Source organism: Lissotriton helveticus, chromosome 8 (assembly GCF_964261635.1).
Source record: "Lissotriton helveticus chromosome 8, aLisHel1.1, whole genome shotgun sequence".
In the NCBI taxonomy this organism is placed as follows: domain Eukaryota; kingdom Metazoa; phylum Chordata; class Amphibia; order Caudata; family Salamandridae; genus Lissotriton; species Lissotriton helveticus.
In genome coordinates this window covers 237,896,427-237,910,206 of record NC_136069.1, presented here as the reverse complement: position 1 = coordinate 237,910,206, position 13,780 = coordinate 237,896,427, and positions in this window count along the sequence as shown.

Here is a 13,780-nt window from a genome sequence, read left to right as displayed (position 1 = left end):
TGGTCCTAGTGAGGTCCTGGTTCCCTGCGTGACATTCTCCTAAGGTGGTTAGTGTTGCGTAGGTGGTACTTACCTGTTACCAGTAGTTACTGGTAGTGTGCTATACTTGCTAATTTGTGCTACAGTGATTTTATATCATTTTATTCTAATTTCTGACAGTATTTCTATTTCTAAAAGTGTTGATTCTGACAGTGGCCCATGTGGCCCTGACTTATAAATAATCCCTTGTGAATATTGCCCGTGCCAGTTGGCACAATGTACATGTGTGATTTCTATCTGATGTGTTTTGACAATACAGAAGTTATTTTTATATAACCTGGTGTGGAGTTCCTTTTGTGGTGTGCCTAGGATGTTGTTGCTGTTGTGTGCTTGCGCAAATGCTTTACACATTGCCTCCGAGTTTAGCCTTACTGCTCGTGCCAAGCTACCAAGGGGGTGAGCAGGGGTTATCTTGGCGTGTGACTCCCTTGCCCTGACTAGAATGGTGGTTTCTGCCTGGCTTTGGCGTCAGCCTCAGCCTACCAGAAATAGCCAGTTCTAACATTGTTGGTCAGTGGTGCGGATTAGGACTTGTGTTTGCGCAGTGCCACAGCGACAACTGGCTACATTACAAAACTCTGCATTTTTTAGATAGTCACATGTATGGGATTATTGTTTGTGATTTTGTGTTTCCTCAAGAGTGTAATTTTCAAATGGTGTTTCCTGCGCTTTTATGTTTAGTGGCAGATGAGAGAAAATGACAGGGCGAGACACCAGTAGAGGGGGAGGTTCCCATAGACTAGGAATTCCTTGCTGGGTCCAGTGGCCAATCCCTGTTCCTGTCCCTGTGTGGGTAGATGGAAGAGAGGGAGTGTGGAGGAGAAATGGGTTGCTCGGGAGGGTGGTTATCCCCTGAGTGTAGTGTTTGTGTCTGGATTCCCCAGTATGGTAGGATCCAGTGGTGGCAGCTAAAATGTGTCCAGTGCGTGAAGTCCCATTCCCAGTTCCCAGAGTATGGTGCCTGGTGCTCAGTAAGAGGGGTACAGGTTGAGAGTCAGGGACAGTGAGGAACTGTCTCACCAGTCTGGAGGGGGAGTGTGTGGATGAGTAGTGTGTTGAACTGGAGGAGTTGGTGTGAGTTTTTTTTTTTAAAGGAGCTTGCCCGGGAGGTGTATCTCTGGTGGTGTGCAGGAGGTCCTGCAGAGGCACTGGACAAGAAGGTGGATGTCTGGCGGTGTGCTAGATGTCTTGAAGAGGCATTAGGGAGTGATTGTAAAAGTAGTGGCTTGTGTATCTGATGATCCAGTGTTGGGCGAGAGGTTCATGTGTAGCCCAGCTAGGTCCCAGTAGGATGGTAGGGGTGTAGGGGCTCATGTCCTGTCTCAGTGGAGGCGGAGTGAGTGTGGGGTGGTGTGTCCCACGTTGGCCCGAAACCCTGTCTCAGGGCCTGGAGGGTTCCCTAAGGGAGCACCAGGTCAGGGGCCTGGGCTGTACTTACAGGTCATTTGAGGAGGATCTTCCTGTGTCTAGAGGACGGGGAGTGTCTGTAACCAGAACTCCGGCGGTCCTGGTGTTGGGCAGTACTGCTCCTAAGTGGAGGGTGCAGAAGTCCTGGTTCGCTGGACATTTGACCGTCTAGAGTGCTTGACCATTTTTGGGGCCTCTGGAGGTCATTCCCCGAGGAGGGGGGAGACCAGGTTCAGGTTCACCCTGACCTGGAGGGAAGGGCATCTGTAATCAGTGTCCTGACCGGTTTTGGCTTCCAGGGGTACCGCTCCAAAGTGGAGGGTGCAGAACTCTGGAAGGGGGTGCAGAGGGTCTGTGTCCTTGTCTCTGACCTCGGTGCAACCTGAGGGTTTAGATCCTAGGTTGGGAGATTAGGAAACTTCTAGGTCACGAAGGAATCTCTGCCAAAGTAGATCAGCTGAAGAGACTGAGGGGGCTGCCCTTGCTGTGTGATCTGGGGCCCACCTGCAGTTTGTTGTTTCCACTAAGGTAGAGGAAAGGGGACTTTGCTGTGTGCTGTGTCCCCCCACCTGCTTGAAGAGGGACTGTGCTGTGTGCTTTGTACCTCAGAAGTGAAATAGTTTCCAGATCCCAGGTGGTAGACCAGTTGATGGAGCGAGGTCCTGATCTGGTGGGAGAGTTGTGTTCTGGTGGGTGCCTCCCTGGGAGGGTGCGGAACCACAGCAGTAGAGGTAGGGTGGGCCATTCCTGCCCGTGACCTCTGGTCAGCCTGAGGGTATGGTCCCTAGGTTGAAGGATCAGTGGTAGTTGTAGCTACACTGAGAGGGAGAGTGGAGAATGGCTATTGTGTGCCAGGGGTTACTGCCCCCCACTCTGTGGATTGGTCAGGACCTGTGACATTTGGATGGCCTAGGGCCTGGTCCTGGCCGTGGATGATTAGAGAGTACCAGTGGGGTATTCTAGTTGTGCCAGAGAGCTTTTGTTGAGAGAAATCTATGTGAGTTCAGAGTGGCGCAAAACGGAGGGTGTCCCTGCCGTGTGGGCCCGTGTACGTGTTTTGTCGCCCAAAGCAGGGAAGCCCATCAGTGGAGTGATTGGTTTACCCTGCGTTTTGGCTGGAAGGGGGTTGTGTTGGACCTGGCCCTTTTTGGCAGCCTCACCCCGAAACTTTTTGCTTTTTCCTAGCCTGTTTCTGTGACCCAGTGTTGGTGATTTTAGGCCTTTGTGCACTTTTTCACGGTGGTACAGTGTAAAGTGCGTGAGCTCTCTGTGTATGTGTGGTGAGTGACCTGCCCTCCCATAGGAATGCATGGGAAATCTGTGTGACCATGGTAGTTCCTGATGTGTGGGGAGTGCAGGGTCGAGTTTGGTATGTGCGATCTCGTGAGATTGAATGCTGCGTAATGATGTATGCGGCATGAATGTGTCTAGTGTAGAAGTGCCACTTCTAGACATGTGTGTGCGTGTGTAGTGAGTCTACTGGCACGTGATTGGCTGGAGCCTGGCCCCAGGAGTGCCTGGGCCTGCTTGTGGATTGACTGTCTGGTTTGAGGATGACAGGGGCTGGGGAGCCCCAGGAGGTTGTCTGAGTTAGCCCTTGGTTGAATGATTGCATCTGCAACTAGAGTGGTGGGAGGAGATAGCACCTGGGAGTGAATAGGGCTGTGCCTGCCTGCCACAATGCTGGCTCCACCTCCTGCTGGGCGGCTGTCGCTTCTGCCCCTCACACTGAAAGGAGTTCCCTATAACCAGTTGTAGCTGGTTCTCACACTGCCTGCACCCTTGAGACAAAGGATTTTGGGTATAAAAAGGGTGCTGTGACACTCTAAAAATGTTCTTGTTTCTGACTTGAATCCTGCCACGGGAGTGCTGCTGCTTGGGCCCAGGGAAAGGCTTGCCTCCCTGGGCCCTGCCCAGCCCCTGGATACCTGATGGACTTTCCTTTTCTGGGAGCTGCTCTGCTCCACCTTATGTCCTGGACTATTGAGGTCCTGGACTGGATTTCTCTTATTAGGAGCTGCTATGCTGCCTCCTTGATGCCTCAGGACTCCTGGGACCCTTCTTGATGTAGGGGTCATCTCTGGGGGCTTGTGGGGCTGTCTGTGCCCCCAGCACGATGGAAGCTCTTTATTTTTGGGCAGAGCGCTATGCTTTTCCCTGAGGGGAGCGCTCCTGCCCTTTGTGTGCCCCCGAGTGCTTCGTGTGCACTTTATTTTTATAGTACGGTTATTCTCCCGTTTATAGGCCCCTCTGCGAGTGCCCACTTCGCTGGTGTGTTTTATTTTAATACCGAGGGTGCCCACCCCTCCTGTCTGCCCTTTGAATCACCGCCGCGGCCCTCCGCGAAACCGGAAGTCATGCATCTCCTGCCGGGATGGGGGCGGGGCCTGCAATCCAGCAGGTAGTCTCGCCCGCTGCCGCCGGCCAAGGAGAAGAAGTGTGGGCTGTTGCGGGGCTCCCGTGTGCTGAGGGAGCCCCGGGAAAAGAAGGAGAAGAAGCGTGGGCTGTTGCGGGGCTCCAGTGTGCTGAGGGAGCCCCGGGGCCGCCACGAAGAGGAGAGGACGCAGCGAGCGAGGAGACGCGCTGCTCCCCCACCGAAAGAAGCCCAGACATAGGGAGACCGCGTCCAGCTACTCCGGTGAGTGGGGCCCGGTCTTGGTTATGGGAGAGGGGGCGTCGGGGCACATTGCCGGTGCCCGCCCCCTCCTATGGCTGTCCACTTCACCCCGGGGCAGCCTAGTCCTTTAAAGGACTCGTGGAGGTCCCGGCAGATTCCTTGAGCGGCCCCACTTGATAACGGGCCGCTCCGACGAAAGGTGGCATTTTGTGTTTTGAGCCTAGAGGGCTCCGGGGGCATTTCCTGGATCTCGAGCCCCCAGAGGGGGGGCTCGAATGACGGGCCATATTTGTTTTAAGAGCCTGAGAGGCTCAAGGCGCCCCAAGTGTTTGCGGGTCTACGGTGAGGGACCCCATCGCTCCCCTGTCACAGTTGTTCTTAGAGCCACAAGGGCTCCAGGTGGCATTTCCTCTGTTCTACGAGCCCTGAGAGGCTCCGAAGTGCCGCATCTGTCTCGAACCCTGACAGGCTCCACCGTTAAGGGGACATATTTGTTTACAGGCTCCCTGCTTCACAGCTGCCCAGCACTTCGTGGGCAGCTGCCACGTTTAGGTCCCTGACTTTTGGACACAGGGTGTCCTAGCCCCAACAAGGCCAGTTGGCCTAGGGACTGCCACAGGTGGTGGCTTATGTAAGTTTTTGCGCATTTGTGTGGTTTTTCCTCCACCTCTGAATGTTTTTAGGCATCATGTGTTTCTGCGCTATTGAGTTGTGTTCTGGCACCTCTGAATGTTTTTATGCATCATGTGTCTTCCTTGTCCTTACACCTCTGAATGTTTTATGCATCATGTGTTTTTCCTTGTTCTTGCACCTCTGAATGTTTTAGGCATCATGTGTTTTCCTTCCCTGCACCTCTGAATGTGTTTTGATGCATCATGTGTAATGTGTTCTTGCTTATACCCCTAAATGTATTTTATTCTTAGGTGGTTGTTCTTTCCAGTACAGGTGGTCCTAGTGAGGTCCTGGTTCCCTGCGTGACATTCTCCTAAGGTGGTTAGGATTGCGTAGGTGGTACTTACCTGTTACCAGTAGTTACTGGTAGTGTGCTATACTTGCTATTTTGTGCTACAGTGATTTTATATCCTTTAATTCTAATTTCTGACAGTATTTCTATTTCTAAAAGTGTTGATCCTGACAGTGGCCCATGTGGCCCTGTCTTGTAAATAATCCCTTGTGAATATTGCCCGTGCCAGTTGGCACAATGTACTGTGTGATTTCTATCTGATGTGTTTTGACAATACAGAAGTTATTTTTATATAACCTGGTGTGGAGTTCCTTTTGTGGTGTGCTTAGGATGTTGTTGCTGTTGTGTGCTTGCGCAAATGCTTTACACATTGCCTCCGAGTTTAGCCTTACTGCTCGTGCCAAGCTACCAAGGGGGTGAGCAGGGGTTATCTTGGCGTGTGACTCCCTTGCCCTGACTAGAATGGTGGTTTCTGCCTGGCTTTGGCGTCAGCCTTAGCCTATCAGAAATAGCCAGTTCTAACAACTTAGCTATAAAAATGTCACAACAAGTCCTCTTACATCCTCCTAAGACATAAAATATTACTCCACTTTTTCTACAGAACAAAAAATGAAATACAGAAAAACCCACCACATTTTTAATTTAATCCAATGCCATCCCAGCCTTAAATGGTGTTTTAAAACAAACATTCTTAGATTAGGGGGTCTCTAGTTGGCACAGGTAGGTACTTGTGACAAATAGGGACCCTTGCCTCTAGTCATAGTAAGGGGATATACTCCTAAAATAACCCCTGCTCACCCACTTGGTAGCTTGGCACGAGCAGACAGGCTTATCTCAGAGGCAGTGTATAGCATTTGTGACCACCTACAGTAACCCAGTGACAACACTACAGATGGACACCACACAGTTGTATATTAAAAATAAGTATTCTTTATATAGACATAAGACAAGACCACAAACAACAAACATCCACAATACAATACTTAAGATGGCAGTTTTAGCTTAGTTCAGTTCAGTTCTTAAGATGCGACACTTTAAATCAATGTACCTTGCGATGCACGATGCATCCACAACAAAAGTATTGCAGCGATAGAAATGCGGCAAAGTTCCGGTGCAAAGAAATAAAGACGTCAAGATCTTCCAGATGCGGCACGCTTCTCCAATGATGCGAGTAGTCTTGGTTCGATGCATGAACTGCAGCGGTGACACACTTGTTCAGCGATGCGATGGCAACAGCCTCGGCTGCGACACTCTTCTCTGACGTTGAGAGAAGCTTCAGCACAATGCGACAACTACAGCGGCGACATCCAAGATGCGACAGCAGCAGCTCTGACGGCGGTGAGCTTCTCTGTGGATGCGAGGCACTTTTCTTGATGTGGTGCAATACGACAGCTACAGCGGCGACATCCACGGTGCAACGGCAGCAGCAGCAACCGCGACATGCTTCTTCCTCGTTGCAAGACACTTCTCTCGATGCGGTGCAATACGTCAGTTACAGCAAAGACACCCTCCTTTGTAGTTGCGATGGCAGCGGCTGCGACGCGCTTCTTCCTCTTGAGTCGCACTTCCAGCTCCTTGCAACACACAGTCTCTCAGAAGGCCCCAAAATAGCAGCAGGCACTTCAAAAGAACTCTGGGGAGCTGGGGTTTTGAAGTTTGTTGTCCCTGAGACTTCAGCAGGAGGCAAGCTCTTTTCCAAGCCCTTGGAAATCCTTCACAAGTTGAAAATAAAGCCCACAAAGTTATTTCTCCTTTCTATGGCAGTCAGGCAACCACTGCAGGACAATCGCCCAAGTAGCACTTCAGCTTAGGGATAGTCTCTCCTCAATTTCTTCAGGTTCCTCTCCTCAGCAAAGATTTCTTCTTGTAGTCCAAAAGTGATCTAATTTCTTGGGACCTGGGTACCCCAAAATCCTTTGTCCTCTGAGGGCAGAGGGGCCTTTGCCTTGTGCAAACCAGTTCTGGAGCACTCTGTTTACATGACTCCTTCTTTCCTTTCACAGTGCAGGGCAGAAACATCATATGCCCCACAGGAGGTGGAGCCAGCATTGTGGAGGGAAGGCACAGCCCTGGAGCACTCTATTGACATGATTCCTTCTCTCCTTTCACAGTGCAGGGCCGAGACATCAGACGCACCACAGGGGGTGGAGACAGCACTGTGGAAGGCACAGTCCTATTCAGATCCCAGGTGCAACTCCTCCTTCCCATCTAGATGCAGATCTCTCTATTCACCACTGGGTGGACTCACCCGTCTCCTGGAATCCCCAAGTCCTGTCACTCAAACTCCAGACAAGGAATACACAACCTAGCAGAGGCAGCCCTGGATAGTTAGACAAGAAAATACTTCATTTCTAAAAGTGGTATTTTCTAACACAGAATGTTAAAACCAACTTCACTAAAAGATGCATTTTATCATTCTGAGTTCAGGCATACTGAACTCGAATTTCTACCATGTTCTCTGAGTCTGTTAGGACTATGAGATGTAATAATCTAACTGCCCATTCTGGCCTATGGAGAACAGGTAGCCTTGCAGTAGTGAAAAACGAAAATGGCTGTAATTCACTATTAGGACATGCCACACACACCAGGGCATGTCCTACCTTATACTTACAATGCACCATGCCCATGGGCCTACCATAGGGGTGTCTGATATGAAGAAAAGGAAAGGTTTAGGGACTGGCAACTGGGTGCACTTGCCCAGTCATCATGACAGTACAAGCCTTCACACAGGCTCTGCAATGGTAGGCCTTAAACACATTTTACAAGGCTGCTTCTGTGGGAAGCACAACCAGTGCTGCCAGCCCACCAGCAGCAGTTGGATTTACAAGCCCTGGGAACTCCTGGTGCACTGTACTAGGGTCTGACAGGTAAACCAAACAAGCCAATCATGGAATCACTAATACGTACATCAATTTACAATAGGGAGAGCATATGCACTTTAGCACTGATTAGCAGTGGTAAAGTGCCCAGAGTCATAAAAGCAACAAAAACAAATCAGGCAAAATACAGGAGGAAGGCAAAAAGTTCAGGGATGACCCTGCAAATAGGGCCAAGTCCAACAAACATCTACCACAAAAACAGTTGTTTCATGCACCCAGGACTAGTACCTACCAGGGCTTACTCACTGTATGTCCTGTTGGCAGACTAGGCCACATGGTAATAAGAAATATGGCAAATGTATCAAACATGAAGTAAAATGTACTGAGCTGTGCAACATTGATCTTTTACAAAATAAGAAAAACTAAATGCAAAAATTTAACTAGGCCCCTAATGAAACTGCAGGCCACCCACCACAAGAATTTTAAAAATCAAATAAAAGTCACTTGTTAACATCATGAAAAAGTGCTGGAAGTCATGCTAGCAGCCACCAAGGCTCACGTACGCTCACTGATGGCTGGCAAGTCTTGTTGCACTCTCAGGAGCGCACCAAAACAAATTGTGGGTGCACCAACAGAAAAAAACTCTACTACACGGTGGAAAGCAGAATTGATCAGGAACTCAGTGTTCCACGCGGAAAGTGGAGTTCTCAAATTCTGCAAACTCTGCTAGCGGAGTGAACTTCACTGTCCTGGCCTAATTATCTTGCCCGCCACATAGTAGTTTGTGTAGCTCACTGCTAGGCCACTTTTCCATTTTGTTGCACCGGACTGCATATGGAACTTCATTTTTGTTTGCCGTGTTCGGCACAGTTTAATATTGTTGAGCCAGAGAGCATGCAAATAAAACTCATGCTGATTAAGTTGTATTCTATTTCTTCTGTATTTGAGTATTGGTTTCCTTTACTATGTGACCATAACATGGTCTTTCTGTTGTTCATGTAGTAAATATTAAACTTTACATATGCAGTCTTGTTTATATTTCAGGCAACCTTGCTACTTTTAGTAGTATTGTGCTTCATATGAAACAACAACTATTTCAAAGTTTATTTGCCTTATAACTTACCAACCACTAAACCAATTTGGGTTTCACATTAAAAAGGATCCTCTGCACAATATATTCCACATTCCTGCCATATTTGGTGCAAGTTCGTTCTGCCATTTGTGTGCTGTCTGCCTCAAAAAGTCTATGTAAAATGCATTGTGGTCAAAATCTGTTTTGGGACCACCCTTTTAAATGTGCACTCCCTGGATGAATCTCCACAAAACTTTATATCCTCCCCAATGTACACAGCACAATAGTTCTAGAAAGTTGTGCATAGAGTCGTCAAACAACCACACAGTTACTAAGAGCCAAAAATCGGAGAAATTCCTAGCTCTTCCAACTCTAACGATACGTACAATATGTAATATATATATATATTTTTTTTTAGAGTTTTATATAGCGCGAACTAGACCCGAACCGAATCGGGTATCAGAGCGCTTTACATAGCACCAGTTACGTTACATGAGGACGGACACACATTCATTTTAGGCACGGGGTGATTAAGTGATTTGCCCAGAATCACAGGAGGTTTTGGCGTCGTTACCGAAACTCGAACCCAGATCCCCAGGTCCGAGGTCGAGCGCCTTAGCCGTTAGGCCAACTCCTCTACCCGTATATATATGACACCATATATAAAGTGGGGATAAGGACTTATAGTTACAGTTGGCAGAGATGGGATTTTCTTTGTTTTTTGGCCCTTACACACACACTGCCACTCCCCCCCCCACACACACAGAGACACATATCCATCTCATACACAGTAGTTACCATGTACGACCATCAAGTACTTTACTGGCTATATTAGTCATCTTTCACTGTCAATTCTTCTCATAAATGTACCATCACAATCATTTAATTGCTGTGTCAAGGGTTCTTTCTAGTGAAGGAGGGCGGCACACCGAGCCTGTCTTCAAATGCAACCCTACAACACAAACAGTCATGTTGTGGTGATATCAATGTAATTAACACATAATAGGAGATTTGAATTATTTTGTTAGTTAACTAGTGTTTCATTTTGATGAGTTAATTACCCAACGCTAGCTTCTATTATTGTGTTAATTAAGACAAATATGTCATTCGCTTCTCGTTCAAATCCACTTTTATCGCCCCACGTTGTGTCTCATCTAATACCTGCAACCACCTCTCTTAGTGCGCCACCAAAACTAGTTCTGACTACACATCAGATGGATGAAGAGACTGAATCCTAGTGTTGAACCAAACCAGGACTGACCACACACAGCAGGTGGATGGTAGAGACTGGAATGATTACTGTCTGGGCGTTTGAATGTTTGCCAAACCAATTTCACTCTTCTTGACAGGATAGATACATGTCTATTGCCACACATCCGTATATACACCCATTGTTATTGACTATTTTTATTTGTTCCCTTGTGGGGAAAGAAGGTATGGGAGAATAAATCGGCTCCTATACCAAGTGATCGTAACATTAATTTTTAAGGCAGGCGTTGTGCTCGCTCATCAATGTTGGTGAAATATTGATGAAAGAGAGCAGAACAGTAAATGTAAAGCACCGACTACTCATCCTTACGGGTCTCAAGGCGCCGGGGGCTGCCGTGGAAATTAAGTGAGTTATTGCCCAGAGTCACATGGTGCTGAGCTGACCTGCCGCCAGGGATCGAACCGTCAACCCTGTGACTCCGAAGTCAGCTGCCCAGGCCGCTACACCACACCTCTCCACACCGATAGTTTCCATCCATGATAATATCAACCCTTTGAATTTTATCAGCCTTCCCCATGGATAGGCTTTTAAATATTATTTCCACTGTAATATGTCTATGAAAAAATTAAACATATTTTGCTATAAAATAAATAATGTAGGGTATATGTTTTATAGTAGAAGCAATATGATGAATGATGTCTCGTTTTGCTCTTGATGTTTTTATACTTTCAATGAGGGACGATGGTAAGGCATACACATATTGTGCAATTAATGCTTGCAGTGTTTGTTAATAGCTGCTTTTAGACAAGGCTAGAGTATCTTATCACATGATTCATTACCTTTCAAATTATCTTTGTCTACAAACCGGAGAAAATGCAGTTTGATGTTAAATTGAAGGGAACCAGATATTCAGATATGTGCCTCATTTGGGATCTTGTAAATAAACGATTCATATTTCAGAAGGGATAAGGTATCAAAGAAATAGATGTTAGATGGTAAAATGAGCTAAGGTACTAAAAATGAAGTAATTGGCTCTTGTTTAACAACTCCTGCAAAGGAATTTTAATGACATATATAAAAATCAAAGTGTGGGTATCCTTTACAGCAATATGAAATTGCTGCTTCAGTTATGGTTTTAAGAAAGATGCGTGGATGAGGAGAAGGAAGCAGTGTTCTAATCTAATTTAGGTTGTACAGAGATCGTATGACATATTATTTTTAGTCGAAATGTGGAAGAATGGCTTACAGCAACTAAATGAAAGTTTCTAATGATACCCAAGAAATCAAGGTCATTCGGGCAGTGGTGTTACACTTTTCAACGCTGAGCCCCCTGAACGCAATCTGTTTTTATCGGGGCCACCTGCATCCTTGGCAGATGGGGAGAGCAGATTGTGATGGAGTGTCGAAAGCGTGTTAAATCACTGGCCCATTGGAAGTAGAGGGTTCAAAGGGCAAGGGCTGAGTCCTTCGCCCTCACATCTCTTCTCACTGCCCCCCACACTCATTTGTTCATGGTATGGAGATCACCCTCTCTTCTCTCAGCCCCATTGTGTGTCATTGCACACCTCTACTGTCACTGCCTACATCACTGTCCAGATTTCTTACGTCAGTCGCCATCTCACCCGACACTGTTCACCTCTCCAGTCAGTGTTAACTCCTTTACCTTACCCATCAGTGCCCACATTTCCATCCCTGTGTACCTCTTTCATCCCTATCCATATCTCCTGTCACTGTCCTCCTCGCCCAGCATTGGCCCCTCTCCTGTCTGTGTTTGCTTCTCCCATCAGAGATCACCTCTCTCCTATCTATGACACTCTCACTGTCAGCACTCATCTATCCTACCGTTCCTATTGCTGAGCACGTCCAACCTCACAGCCCGCCTCTGTTGTCCCAACCCCTCAAATCCGTCACTTCCTCACTTACCGGAAAGTGTCAACTTCTCCTTTCAGTCCCCACTTCTCTTTCCGGTGTTCACAGCTCAGCTCTCCCATCATTTACCAAGCCCTTCATTGCTGCCTCACGACCCCGTTAGTGCCCTCTTCCAATCAGTGTCCACTGTTCCCATCACTGCCCATCACCTACATCATGGCCCACCACTCAAACACTGCCCGTGTCCTGAGGGAGACATGGCACAGAAGGTGACTGAGCAATAATGATCTTCCAAATGCTGAATAGGCCCTAAGACTGGTTATTTTCTCCTCAATAAAAACTCGACAACTTTATTTCAGCTACAGGATGTCAGATTCATCCTGCATCTTCTTTGTGTCCCCCCTTTCATCAATCCAAACCTGGATGCATCGCCAGAACTGTCTCCACAAAGCATGAGACAAGTAAGTGTTCTCAGAAACACAGCAGCCCATAAAAAGAAGATTAAAACAAGCCTAACCCACGCATCGTCTCGGTCTTTCTGTATAGACAGTTGTATTTCCTTCCATTCCAATAAAAAGAGAAATACATAAAAAATACAGCGAGCTGCTTGTTTCTTTGACGTGGGACTTGAGCATATTCCTGGACATGTTTTCAACTTCACATATTTCCGGTGGCGCAAATCGCAAAATCATATTTATGAGGCCACACAAAGCCACTGTGCATGGCTTTGAATGACCTTATGGATATGGAGTAAGGCAAGGCAGCGTAAACTACTGCGTTCTCTTGCTCTGGGCTTGGAAGGCATTTCATGGGCTTTGCAGTGGGTTTTCCCAACCAGCACCCATCGATATTGACACCTCACCAGATTTACGAGAGCATGTAACCTGGGGATGCGCCAAAACGTTAAGCCTCCCAAGTGAAGCGTAACAAGGAGAAGCAAATTTATTTCCCTTCGTTTTCACTCTTTTTTTAGAAAGAGTAAAATGCCTCTTAGGATTGTTTCTGTGCAGGAAGGTACCCGCTGCTGCACAAAAACAATCCTTCCGAAATCACAGGCCCTGGGTGCCTGCATTGGTGCTAGGCTGCCGAAATGGCGCCAGCGCAGGGGGACAGGACATGAATGCTCGTATTGCATAAATATAGTGGGGCTTATTTACAAGCCCCTTGCGCCACCCTTACTTCACTGTTCCCATGTTAAAAATGACGCAAATGTGGTGCAAGGGGCTCGTAAATCTGCCCCAGTGAATCCCTGCTCTTTCAATTTGGAGTAGGGTTTGCAGCAAGTTTGCCCTATGCCAAGTCCCCATAAATGAGGGCCTAGGAGTATTTTACACACCTGCAAAATAGACACAAAATGCACATTGCAATATAAAAGGTTTTGGAACCATAGCTAAATAGATTCCTCAGAATTACAATGCTTTGTGCTTTTCGTTATATAACACTTAGATTAAAAAGAACAGTGAAAATAAAACTCTTCAAAGAAATTTTTAGACCTTCAAATCCCACTTTGGGAAACCTTGAAAATTTGAACTCAGAAGGAAGTACTTCGATTCAATCCACGAGAACGTTTTAGGAGACTCCCCCACCAATGGGACTAAGCCTTTTACTCCTCCCCCTGCGCATGAGATGTGTTCCTTCACTTCCCCCACTGCCCTGTAAAGTGGCTGTGGAGACTTGTTGGAACGTTATGAATCATTATAGATCATTTAAATCAATAAATGAGTAAATAAAGCTAATGTTCAGATGTAATTGAGGGCATGATTTAGATTTTAGCAGAAGGGTA